This window comes from Artibeus jamaicensis, unplaced genomic scaffold, assembly GCF_021234435.1.
Source record: "Artibeus jamaicensis isolate MK-2021 breed Jamaican fruit bat unplaced genomic scaffold, CSHL_Jam_final contig_519, whole genome shotgun sequence".
NCBI lineage: Eukaryota > Metazoa > Chordata > Mammalia > Chiroptera > Phyllostomidae > Artibeus > Artibeus jamaicensis.
The window spans coordinates 30,629,891-30,643,768 of NW_026521871.1; the positions used below are offsets into that span (position 1 = coordinate 30,629,891).

General features: G+C 39.7%; 1 protein-coding gene across 3 annotated transcripts in view; it reads right to left on the minus strand.

Moving 5' to 3' along the window:
- NEK11 (NIMA related kinase 11) overlaps positions 1 to 13,878 on the minus strand; it is a 215,089-nt gene that overhangs the window by 136,156 nt on the left and 65,055 nt on the right. The gene's annotated exons all lie outside the window — the stretch shown is intronic.

Sequence of the window (13,878 nt, forward strand, 5' to 3'; positions counted from 1 at the left end):
CCTGGCTGGTGTGGCTCAGTGGATTGAGCGCCAGCTTGTGAACCAAAGGGACACCAGTTTGATTCCCAGTCAGGGCACATGCCTGGCACATGCCTGGGTTGTAGCCAGGTCACCAGTTGGGGGCGTGCAAGAGGCAAACACGCATTGATGTTTCTCTCCCACTCTTTCTCCCTCCCTTTCACTCTCTCTAAAAATAAATAAATAAAATATTTAAAAAAATAAAAGGACAATTAAATGAAGACTCACTTCTCAACACCAATAACACAATCCAGAAGTCAGAAAGATAATATTTTCAGTGTTAGACAAATTATCTGTCAATCTGTAACTTTATGCTTAATGAGTAAGATAATACAACTTAAGATTTATTTTGGGAAGAATAAAAATGGCTGTAAAAGGAAGGCCTGGGGTGTAGAAAGAAATGGTGAGCCACAGGGTGGATCACTGTAAGGACTCTCAACAACAGTCAGCTTGAGTAGTAACAGTGGTGATAGTAATGACTAGTTTGTGGAGCATTAAGAAAATGGCAGTGATATAAAAGAAGGGGGAAATGTTTGGGGAGTTAAAGTCTTTGTAATGTTAAAAAAGGGCAGATATAGTGATTAACTTAAAACTCCATTTATTCAATTTAATAATTGAAGGGTAAATACTAAAACATTAAGAATAAAATGTACGATTGTTAAACTGGTAGTAGAAAATGGGAATAAAAACACGTGACCAATCCAAAGAATAAAGGAGAAAAAGGAATGTAACAAAATAAAATAGTAGAAGTACATTCCATATATTGTTACTCACAACAACTAAAATTATCAATTAAAACAGAGGGAAGCAGGATTTATTTATTTATTTATTTTAAAAACTGTTCTGAAGAATATACTTAAAGCATAAGGACATGGGAAGGTTGAAAGTAAGAGGGTAGAAAAGATATTCTAAGCAAAAAGAAGCTAGCAAAAAGCAGTATTAGGCAAATTAAAAATAAAAAGTATTCCTACATAATAAATCAATAATTTATAGGGAAGATTTTAAAAGTCCATACTTTTATACAACTTATGACACAGGCTTAAGTATATGGTAAAAATCAATATTAATAGAAATTTAAGGAGAAATTGACAAATCCACAATCATAGTTAGGAATTTAACATAGCTCCTTCAGTAACAGATTCAGTAGACAAAAAATTAATAAGGATATAGGTCTTAGCAATACAATAATAGATTTGAAAAACAATTAGCTTGAGCTAATCCACATAAATTCAATATTGCATAAGAAAATTAAAAATCCATGTTCTTTCAGGCACACACAAAATACCGACAAAAATTGTCAATGAACTAGTCCATAAAGCACACCTCACCGGATCACAAGAATCAGCAGCAGATGGGTCACATATTCTTTGGCCTCAGTGAAGTTAAACAGAAACCAGTGAGGTGCTTATTAGCACACTGCAGGCAATGGCAATGACTGCTCAAGACAGACACATTCTCTGTGTTATTTAAGTTTTGTTCTGGTAAGGTAAATAGGCAGGAAACAACTAAATGAGCAGATATATAATCTAATATCAGCTAACAATTAAAACTAGCAATAAAGCAGAGTAAGGAGCTACAGACTAATCAGGGTAAGGAATGTGGGTTTAGATCAGTGGTCAGAAAAGTCCTTAGAGAAAGTGACCTTGGAGCAGAGATATGAGTGACTCAGGGTTGTGACGGCTGTTATTGTGATTGCTCACACTGCTGTTGATATTATATCACCAAAACCAGAAAAGAAAGCCTGTGTGAGGCTAGCAAGCAAAGGTAAATGGTGAACGGAGCGGCTGAACTATACAGATTATCTCAGGAGAAACAAAACGGAGCTATTGGGAGTGGTTCCAACTGCACCGTCCTCCCCCCTTCCTGTTCCCCCTTACGGTTCCACACATCACTCCCCACTCAGCACCCTCCGGACCCCGCTGCTGGCTGAATCAACGACAGCCTAGCACGTGGAGTCCTCCATCTCCACCCTCCTCTTTCACCTATTTATATACCTTCAAGAAATGGCCTGACGAAGGATTGGTTAATTTATTCAGATGAACAACCTAATAAAGGAATAAACATTTAGTTATATATTTGGAGTAACTTTTAAAGGGAAAAACATTCATGGCCAAGAAATGGTCACACCTCTGTCGTAGCCAATATAGTACTTGCTTTATCTTAAATGCAGCACACATGTTTCTTCCTCTGTGTCACTGCTCATATTTAAATGCCTTCCTCTATCACCCCTGCCTCTCAGAATCCTATCTGCCCTTCAGGACTGTACTAATACAAACCTCATATACCTCTTTGGAGTTCGCTATTTCTTTCCTTCCAAAGATACTGGCCGCCCCTGGTACTGGAAATCAATCAGTCTTGTGTGCGAATGCCTGGTCCTCTGGCTCCTACCACTGTGGACTAGGATAAAACATCATACCACAGGACATGGAATCTAGCATTCCAAGTGGCAATGAAAGGAACTAGATGAAAGTGCAAGGAAGTTAACTCCCTTGGTGTGAACCAATGAGAGACGAGAGGAGAAGGAAGATAAGCAGACAGATTTCCCCTCCTTTCTCTCCCCTAGGCCTGCTATCCAAGTATAGGCCTTGGGGTATCAGCCATGCAAATACTCCATGCAAATACCCCTATTCAAGTATATCCAGGCATATAAGCCAAGCAAATCCCCTGTCAAGCAACCTGCTATTGTCTCTACCCATCTCTTTGTAAACTGATGGCCAATACAACAAGACACCAGTTCACTTTGCTTCCTCACTCTTACCTCCTAGAAGGTAACAGCAGTTCAGTCTTTGCTCCAAATTCTGTTTCCTAGAGGCCCGAGCTTAGGAAAGGATCCCCTTGATGACTTTCTCCTAATTTCTAACCATCGTCAGCAAGTTCGACATGCTCTCCCACTTTTCTGTTCTTCTTTTGACACAATATTCTACTGTTGACCAATCATTCTTGCTAAACTATAAGATCTACAAGGTCCACATCTTACTTGCCTATACCATCCTCTGAACACTGGAAACATTTAGCAAAATTGGTAAGCGGAACTTCATTGAATTCTTGGGTTTATATGCTCCTAAACTTTTCAAACCATTTTTGATTGACATCTTTCTAAATGAACTATATAATTAATTCCCTGACTTCACAAAAGATGTTGTTAACGACTAATGATTATAATAGACATCAATTACCATAATTGCCAGGTCTAAATAGAAGACCCCAGTCTTGGAACAGTATTCCTGAGACTTATGCTGGGAACAGAGATGCAGCTTTGTAAAATGAAAATTGGCTCTTGAACCTCTGATTTTAAAACCTTCCATGGCTCTGCACTGCTTCTAGAAAAGTCTCAGATCCTATACACAGCTTACAGGTGGCTGGGAGATCGGGCCTTGCCAAGGCCTCCAGCAGCCCCAGCAGACACTCAGACCATTCTGTATCATCTTCCCTTTACACAGTTCTTTGCTCCTGGTAGAGGCTCAATAAATGTGTGTTCATTTTAGAAACTCTATCCTTGGCACAAAGGTGAATCCCATCTTATGGGGCTCATTTATTAATCCAGACAGATAATAATAATAAATGCCAACTACACACTATGTACTGTACTACATGATGTGAGGAACACATAAAGATTCATAAGACAAGGCCATGTATCCCATAATGCTTACAATCAGGTTGGAGAACTAAAAGTACGCGAATAACTATAATAAAGATGGCAGGGGGAACCCAGTCATCAACACATTTACAAATTATAGTTGTTACAAATTATAATTGTGAACTATTACAAATATAGACATTCATCAGGTCTACATGGAAATTTCTTTCCCAACAAATGATTACTCTTATGAACACAGCCATGAAATTGTACTAGTATTAGTTAACACCAGAAACACCAGTGGTTAAAATAATTCTTTGTTGGTGCCATACTGTTACCTTGGTGCAGTGGGCAAACCCCAGCCATGCAGAGCAAAGCCACAAACTCTGACCGATGAGCAGGGCCAAAGAAAAACCAGTCACGGAGTCCCTCTACTTTACTTTAGGAGACAAACGGACATACTCAAAAAGGGAATGGAATCTGAACAGTACCTAAAGTGAAGCATTAGGGCTAACAGCAGGAGTTTCCTCTAGTGCAAGTCATCTTTACCCTCTTCAAGGCTTCAGGGAACTGAGAGGAATAAGCAAGCTTTTGAGAGTCGAGAGGAAAAGGAAGAATAAAAGTGGATACAAGTCTGAGCCACTTAATTTTAGGACAAATAACCCCAGGGGTTATCATCTAAAGCACTAGGCTACTATTTTTAGGCCTAATCTGGAAATAAAGAAATGCACATTTAGAAAGGCTGAATAATTTGCCCAAGGTTATATAGCCTAGAGTACAAACAGTTCTGTTTGACTGTACAAACCAAAATTCCCACCTACATGTGTTTTACTGGTGGTAGATGCTCACTAAATGTGTGTTCATTTTAAAAGCACTATCTTTGGCACAAAGATAAATGCCATCATCCTTGGCGCTCATTTATTAATTAAAAAATAATAGAATTCTTATATTAAATATTGTATTAATTTAATATTAAATTAAACATTCTCTTCTGCCTTCTTACAGTACCATAGTATGAGCATGTAGACTATTTAATGGTTCAAAACAATTACATTTAAAAACAGGGGGTTAAACAAAAGTTGGCATCCTCTGCCCACTCTTGGGGTTCCCTAGGGAGGGCAGGAACTGTTGAGTGCCTACCCAGTGGCCATTCTCCTGCAGTTCTTCTCCCTGTCATCAGAATCCCATGAGCCCTGGGGAGGCAGTGCCCTCCTCAGCCCTGGTAGGTAAGGGCAGCGGGGGGTGGGGAGTAAATGTGGAGGAGGGTATAGGAAATAAATTGAGTACTCTCATTTCCTTTTGGAGTGACTGGTTTAGGTACGTGGTGCAACAAAATTCTGGCCAAGGGTTAAGTATAATTTTCAAAACGGTGAAATTATAAATATGAAAATATAAAATGAACACATGTCAAGGATTTTAATTCAACCCATTAATTAATGAGGTAACTGAGAAGATATTAAAACTGAGTCAAAGGCTCTGTGACAAGCTAGGGTATTCATCAGCAGATGTGATTCCTGGGTTAGATACAAAACTGGTTAATACCCAGCAGGGCCAGAAGCCACACCCCAGAGTTTTCTGTTTCACAAGAAGAAAATTATTTGCATCTCTTATCAGCAAAAATATTCAAGTTAACCTCTGCATCTGAAGAGTTATAAAACAGCACAGATGACAGAAAGTTAAGTGTGGCAACTGCACTGAAGTAATACTCAGTAATCGCTCTGGTCTCCTGAATTTTGGACACCAATGAGACAGTAGGGAAATCTGCTGGAGGCTTCCAGGAAATACTCCCCAACTCTGACAAAAGACCAAAAAAGGGTGAAACATGCCCCTGTTAGCTTGTCTGGCCTTTGGTTACTGCTGTATGAAGGGGTGACACAAGGCAGCAATGCTGCCAATGTGGTGGCCACGAGACAGCAGTCTAATGACCAGAGCCAGCCACGCTGAGAATGGGAGTAAAGAGAGAGAAAGTGCTTGAAGCCCTGAGGGTATCACTGAGTTAACCACCAGAGTTAACCACTCTCCTTGGACACTTCTTTTTGGGTGAGATAGTGAATTTTCTTCAAGCTGCTTCTGTTACTTGCAGTTAAACTGATCTTAAGTTCACTTGGTTCCTGCAGCTGTTGGTGCTAGATCCAAGGAGCAGGTATGGGGTCTCTTTTAGCTACAAGTACCCAGGGAGTCAGAGGGTCTAAGGGTTTAGAATTTGAAGCAGCGATCCAGGGAACCTACTAGGAAACCAGGTACTATACACTTGGAGTAAGTAATATATTCGAGAGAAACTTATCTGAAGATTCCTAGACTAGGCAATAGAAGATGAGTTGCAGGTCATAATACATTAACAGCCCCACATATATAAATGTGTGGGTACATTATTCAGCACTAACTATTTTATGAAAAAGGTATACAACATGTGAGGAGGCAGTTATGAGAGGTGATTGGTTAGTGCCATTGTGATGAAATAATAAACTCTATGTAACAGAGCAGCTATCAAACTATTTGGTGAATCTTTTTTAAATGATAACTTATTGACTTTGTGGTTACAGTAAGCAAAAATAATTCCAGCAAGAAAAATCTTATCATATACTCAGTTAATATCCTTTCCTTTGAAGTATATAAAAATCAAATCTAAAAAATAACAAGGTGACTAGAAATATGGGAAACTTTTATAAAATCTTTTTTCTAGAAGTTCAAAGCAGCTCCCCTCCATCTGTGATCTCGTATGTCCCACACCATATCTGTAGACGTCATGGGTCCCTTTCATTTCTCAGTTTCATGATGCCCAAGAGAATTAAGTGATCTGGTTAAGATTCTATGGCAACACCACCAAAATGTCCATACTACCCAAAGCAATTTACAGATTCAATGCAATACCTATTAAAGTACCAATGACATACTTCACAGACATAGAAAACACTTCAAAAATTTATATGGAAACACAACAACCCTGAATAGCAGCTGCAGTTTTGAGAAAGAAGAACAAAGTAGGAGGGATCACGATACCTGATACCAAACTGTATTACAAGGCTACTGTAAGCAAAACAGCCTGGTACTGGCATAAAAACAGGCATATAGAACAATGGAACAGAACACAGAGCCCAGAAATAAACCCAACTCTCTACAGTCAATTAATATTTGACAAAGGGGGCAACAACATAAAATGGAGTAAAAATAGCCTCTTCAACAAATGATGTGACTTCCGCCAAGATGGAGGCATAGGTGGAGACGGTGTGCTTCCTCACACAACCAAATTTAGAGACAACTAAATAATAACAACAGAAAACACAGCCAGAACACAGAAAATTGAACTTTTCAGAAGTCTGATAACAACAAATTCTTCAGCCTGATCAGTAAGAGGGGCGAAACCAGCAGCTGGCAGAGCAGGGTAGCACAGGAAAACTCGGTCAGACGGACTCAGGCACACGGAATCCAGGCGCGGGGTTGGACCTGGTGGGCAACTCAGCAAGAAATCCCGGGGAAACAGCGAGGGAGCAGGGCTGCGGGTTGACTGTGGTCGCGCATTCGTGTGTGGATAGACAAGCGAGGGAGTGGGCAATTGGACGAGAGCCAGCAGCCCCAGCAGCCCCAGCAGCAAGCGGCTACGGAGGGCACCACCATTTCCTGCTCTGACCCCGCCTCCACATACAGAGTCACAACCCAGCGACCTGGGAGTCCAAGGCTCCGCTCCTCATACTTAACGGGCACAAACAGACAGAAAATGGCTCAAGAAAATCTCAAAGCCCAGAGCCTATAAATCTAAGTGATGAAGAAACAGCAAAACTCTCAGACGCACAGTTTAAAACACTGGTGATCAGGATCCTCACAGAACTGGTTGATTATAGCCACAAATTAGACAAACATATGGAGGCGAAACTAATTGAAATGAATGGAATTGCACAGGAAACAATAGCGATGAAAAGGAAACTGGGACTCAAATCAAAGGAGTGGGCCAGAAGAAAGCAAATAATGACCAAACAGAAAAGAGTGAAGAAGCAAGAATTCAAAAAAATGAGGAGAGTCTTAGGAACCTCCAGGACATCTTTAAACGCTCCAACATCCGAATTATAGGGGTAACAGAAGGGGGAAAGGAACAGCCACCAGTGGAAAACTTATTTGAACAAATAATAAAGGAGAATCTCCCCAATCTGGCAAAGGAAATAGACTACCAGGAAATCCAGGAAGCTCAGAGAGTCCCAAAGAAGTTGGACCCAAAAAGAAACACACCAAGGCACATCATCATTACATTAGCCAAGATTAAAATGAAGAAGAGAATCCGAGAAGCAGCAAGAGATAAGGGGACAGTCTCCTACAAAAAAGTCCCCATCAGACTGTCAGCAGATTTCTCAAAAGAGACCTTTCAGGCAAGAAGGGGCTGGAAAGAGGTATTCCAAGTCATGAAATCCAAAGACCTACATCCAAGATTGCTCTATCCAGCAAAACTTTCATTTAGAATGGAAGGGCAGATCAAGTGCTTCTCAGATAAGATCAAATTCAAGGAGTTCATCATCACCAAGCCCTTATTATATGAAATGTTAAAGGGACATATCTCAGAAAAAAAAGTTAAAAAAAACATGCACAGTGAAAGGACAACAAACTCACAGTTATTAACAACCACACCTAAAACAAAAGCAAACTAAAAGGACAGCTAGATCAGGAGTGGAAACATAGAAATGAAGATCTCAAGGAGGGTTAGCAACAGGGGAGTGGGAGGAGGAGAAGGGGGGAGAAGGTACAGAAAATAAGTAGCATAGACAGTAAATAGAAAATAGATGGGGGGGCAAGAATAGTAGGGGAAATATAGAATCTAAAGAACTTGAGACACATGGTCATAAACTGAAGGGGGGGTAATGGTGGGGATGGGGGCGTAGGGTGGAGGGGAATGAAGGGGGGAATAGAACAACTGTAACAGCATAATCAATAAAAAATAAATTAAATAAATAGAAAAAAAAACAAATGATGTTGGGAGATCTGGACAGCTATGTGCAAAAAAATGAAACTCGAGCACCAACTTACACCATACACCAAAATAAATTCAAGGTGGATAAAAGACTTAAATATAAGCCATGACACCATTAAAGTCCTAGAGGAGAAGTTTGGCAGTAAAATCTCAGATATTTCACGCAGCAACATTTTTATTGATATGTCCTCTAAAGCAAGGGACATAAAGGAAAGAATAAACAAATGGGATCTCATCAAAATTAAAAGCTTTTGCATGGCTAAAGAAAATAGTATTAAAATAAAAAGAGAGTCAACTATATGGGAAAACATATTTGCCAATGATACCTCAGACAAGGGTTTAATCTCCAGAACATACAAAGAACTCACATGACTCCACTCTAAGAAGACAAGCAACCCAATTAAAAAGTGGGCAAAGGACTTGAACAGACACTTCTCCAAGGAGGACACACAGAGGATCCAGAGATACATGAAAAGATGCTCAATATCACTATCTATCAGAGAAATGCAAATTAAAACCACAATGACATACCACTTGACACCTGTCAGAATGGCCATCATAAACAAAGCAACAAACAACAAGTGTTGGAGAGGTTGTGGAGAAAAGGGGTCCCTAGTTCACTGTTGGTGGGATTGCAGACTGGTACAACCATTATGGAAAACAGTATGGAATTTTCTCAGAAAACTAAAAATAGATCTGCCTTTTGACCCAGCAATTCCACTGCTAGGATTATATCCTAAGAACCCTAAAATATCAATTTCAAAGAACCTATGCACCCCAATGTTTATAGCAGCACAATTTACAATAGCCAAGAGGTGGAAGCAACCTAGGTGCCCATCAGTAAATGAATGGATCAAAAAATTATGGTACATATACACAATGGAATTCTATGCAGCAGAAAGAAAGAAGGAGCTCCTACCCTTTGCGACAGCGTGAATGGAACTGGAAAGCATTATGCTGAGTGAAATAAGCCAGGTGTTGAAAAGCAAATACCGTATGATTTCACCTTTACAGGAACCTAAACAACAAAACAAACAAGCAAGCAAAATATAACCAAAGACACTGAAATAGAGAACAGGTGGACACTGAGCAGAGGGGAGAGGGGAGGGAATTCCAGGGGAAAAGGGGAAGGGTTTACAGGAATTAGTATAAAGAACACATGGCCAACAAATAAGGGGGGTGGAAATGGGAGGGAGGTGGAGAGCACTGGGGAGGTGGGCTGGGATGGGACTAAAAGACAGAAAACAGTACTTGAACAACAATTAAATAAATTAAATAAAAAATTTTAAAATTAAAAATAAAAAGATTCTACAGCATTTGTATTCAAATACATGGCAGAGCTGCTGCTTCTGTCTCCTCCATCAGGACCTTTCCTACATCCTCTATCTTCCAGAGGCACAGTAAACAACCATCTGTGGAGACAGAGCAGGTATTTCTCAGGATCCCAGCCAGAGGCAGGACTGTGGTGGAGGCACAGACAATGTAACCTTCATCTCCCCTTTAGCCCTTGTCTTAATCATTTCTGACACATCAACTCCCTTCCCTACAAGTCTGTCCTTCATCTGGCAGGGTCTCAGGGTGGCTCTCAAACTCATCTTGCCAAAGATGTTGACACAAGAAATGACTCCTTGGTGATGCATGGTCCATGCGGCTGCCACTGCTGGTTTCTGCCATGTGGTTTCGTGCTAGATTCTGAAGCACCTGTCTTGCTTCCTCTTCAGCGGTGGGAGCCCTCATGACCATGAGGAGTCCTCTGTGTCATAAGTCAGGATGGAGTCAGGTCCTCTCCCAATGCTGCTACTGCCAACACAGTAGGAGTTGCCTACACCTGGTCCTGGCTTGGGGTCTCCTTGAAAAAAGTGACCTTGGAACAACCTCAAGAAGTGGAACCAGGCAAAAGCAGGAATCTCCAGTAACACCACAGACACGACACCTTCTCTTTGCTTTTCCATCTTCAAAACTAAGGCAGCACACCCCCATCTTCTGACATATTTTCTGACCTGGATTCACACTACATTAAAAATAAATCCCTCCTGCCACCTTTCCGGGAATATTTAGCCATTCTAACAGAATACTGGCTGGGGAAACATGTGGGACGTTGGGTGAGGAGGCAGTCATCTTAGCAACAGTGTCTCTGTCCTGGTTCCTCCTCCACTGCGAAAGCACCCTGGTCAGGAAGGCCTCAAAATCACCAAATACCAGGCTTTCTGCACAGAGGCTGTTACTGCCCATCCCTTAAAAATCTAAGCTAACTGAACTCCCCCTTTCAATATAAATGAGTGGTTTTTTGGGGGGGACATTGATTTATTGGTTTGGTTGTTTTTGTGTTAGCACTAGGAGCAAAAAAAATGAGCAAGACATTGTCTCTGTCCTCTGTGCAGAACTCCTCAAGGAGTTCCCTTATGCCCAGTTTGCTGTGGCATCCATAGGAGATGATGTTTTAGATTAGATAGTTATTTAAACCAAAGAGAAGAAAGGCTATAGGACTTCACTTTCAGAAAGAATAGTGCTCTAGCCTTGCCCAGAGTTCCGAAGTCCCTCAGTACTGAACCAGTCTATGGAAGCTTGAGGGAATTGATAATGAGCCTCAGAATATAGTCACCTTTTTTAAAACTTAGATCTGTCTGTGCAACAGAGCCTCAGGCCCACGGGGAGGAACGGGTTTTAGTGCTACATGCTCAAGATATACAGCTTTTATTCAACTATGACTAGTCTCAACTTTTAACATCATTATTTATGAGTGTGTAGTTTTAGAATATTATAAATGTATAAATAAGCCAAATTAAAATAAGTTCAGGAATTCTCCAAAGGAGTCAGAAAATAATAATTTCTTCTGTAACTCTAATTCTTCCTAGTTTTTCTAGCATCTTCTTTATCTCCTCTGCAGCAGCAGAACCAATAAGAGATAAAGAGAAATCAAGAGGCAAGTAAAGATAGAGATGAGACAAAGTCAAAGCCAGAGATTTATCCCGAGGAATTGGCTCGTACAATCAGAGAGGCCGAGAAGTTCCTAGATCTGCGAGGTGGAAGCCCAGTCCAGCAGGTGGTGTAATTCAGTCTAACAGCCTGAGAATAAGGAGGGTTTCTGTTCTGAGGGCAGAAGATGGGATGAGAAGTCACAACTCAAGTAGTAGTAGTAGAGAGAGAGGAACATTAACATAAGGGAGAAACTTCAACAGGTTGCCTCGCACACATGACCCAGCCATTGGTGTACGGAACAAAGCTCCAACCAACAGAGACACCAAGCCAGGGCTAAATGGGTGTTTCTTAATGTTTTGGCTATTACAGATAAGCCTTCTATGAACAATTTTGTACATGTCTTTTGTTGGATACAGGTAATTTTTTTTCTTTCAGTATTTGTTATTGTATTTTTTCCATTACCATTTAGTCCCCTTATACACCCCTCCCTCCCCCTGCAAACACCACACTGTTGTCCACGTCCATGAGTCCTTTTTCCTTTTTGCTCAATCCCTCCACCCCCTACGCTCCCACTTTTAGCTATCAGCCTGCTCTCCATCTATGACTCTGTCTCTATGTTGCCTGTTAGTTCAGTTTGTTCATTAGATTCCGCATGTGAGTGAAATCACATGGTATTTGTCTTTCCCTGACTTGCTTATACATAGGTAATTAATTTTTATGTGAGAAAAAGAATTGAGTCACAAGGTATTTGAATGTTTAGCTTTGGAGGCACTACTAAACATTTTTTCAAAATATTTTAAAAATAACATTTTTTCAAAGTAGTTATACCAATTTACACCCTAACAGCAATGTAAGAGTGTTCTAGTAGTTCCATATCTTTGCCAATACTTGTTATTGTCAAGAGGTTTTGTTGAGCCTTTCTGGTGGCTATGCCCTCATTTCTACATTGAATTACAACCACAGACAACATTTACACAGAGCTCAGTAGTTCACAAGCTTTTAAAATGTATACGTCAATGCATATTCCCTACAGCCCCATAAGTAAGCAGGGAGGATGCCATTATTACCCCTACTTTATAGATGAGAAAATAAAGGCTCACAGAGGTTAAGCAACTTGCCCGGGGCATAATAGAATATGTGGTAGAGATTCTCAGTCCTGTATATCCACCATGATACATGGTTTATAGTTATTTGAGTCCATGTTTCATATTTGCTAGTTAACTAGCAATTTGAAGTTAGGCCTTGTATTTCATTTATCACTATCTAATAAATGAATAAATATAAAACCCCAAATTTTCTATATATACATAAAAACTTTATAATTGGTTATAGTAACATAATGAATAAGAAGCACCATCATTTGTTATCTGAATAAAAAAATAGTATTTCAGATCTACAGTTTCACAAATATCCAAATATTTAAGCCCCATTTCATGACTTTCTTGGAATGTTGAAGGAGTCTAAGAAACTAAAATCCCCTCTTTGAAGGTTAGTTTAAACTCCTTTATTTTAACTAGTACTAAGTAGAATCAAATGTATCAAAAATATATGGGTTCCTAAATGAATTAGATTTCAGTTTTGTTTTTTGCACACAAAACAACAAAGTTAGCATCTTTATACGTGTTGTTTTCCTTATGTATAAGCTAGCACATATGCCATGGAATAGTAAAGAAAAAATATACAACAATATTAACTACGTATACAGATGTCCTTCATTCAGCAGCATTGGGTAGTTTATTAAAAAATTATTTGATACTTTTACTATTGTCTCTTAGAATGGTTTTACATCAATCAAAAGATTGTTAGGGGCTGTCACTAAATCCCTGGCTAACTGTATCACGGAACATGTGTTCCAGAAGACACCTGGCAAAGCACAGAATAACCCAATTACTTTTTATGTGATCAGAAAACACAGATGACACATTTAAGTTATCTGACATCCATGGATAGGCAGACCTCGGCGTACCCTGCAAATTTTCACTTCGTTCAAGAAGAATGTACCACATGTTGCTCCCACTCCTGAGTCAAAAGCTAACATAGACATCTTATAATATCTACTTTCATTTGTCTAAGTATGTTCATCTTTTTAAATAAGTTCATACCATTGAATGGGTCTGTAAAACATTCTAACATCTAAAACTTCTTAAATGTTTTAAAATACACTTTTGAGGCATGCTGTAAATACAAATTATAAACCTTTGAACTCATAAAGCATACCTTGACAGTCTTTATCAGATATTTCATGTCAAAACTGACTGTTAGTCTGAGTGCCAAACAGTATCTTTTGCCTCAATTTCTTAGTTCATCTTGAGAAATAAACTGCACTAAATGCGCACTGACACTCTCCAAGGTGACTGTGCAGTGCTTTGCAGCATCCTAAGGTATTTATAGCTCAGGCTGTTGTAAGATA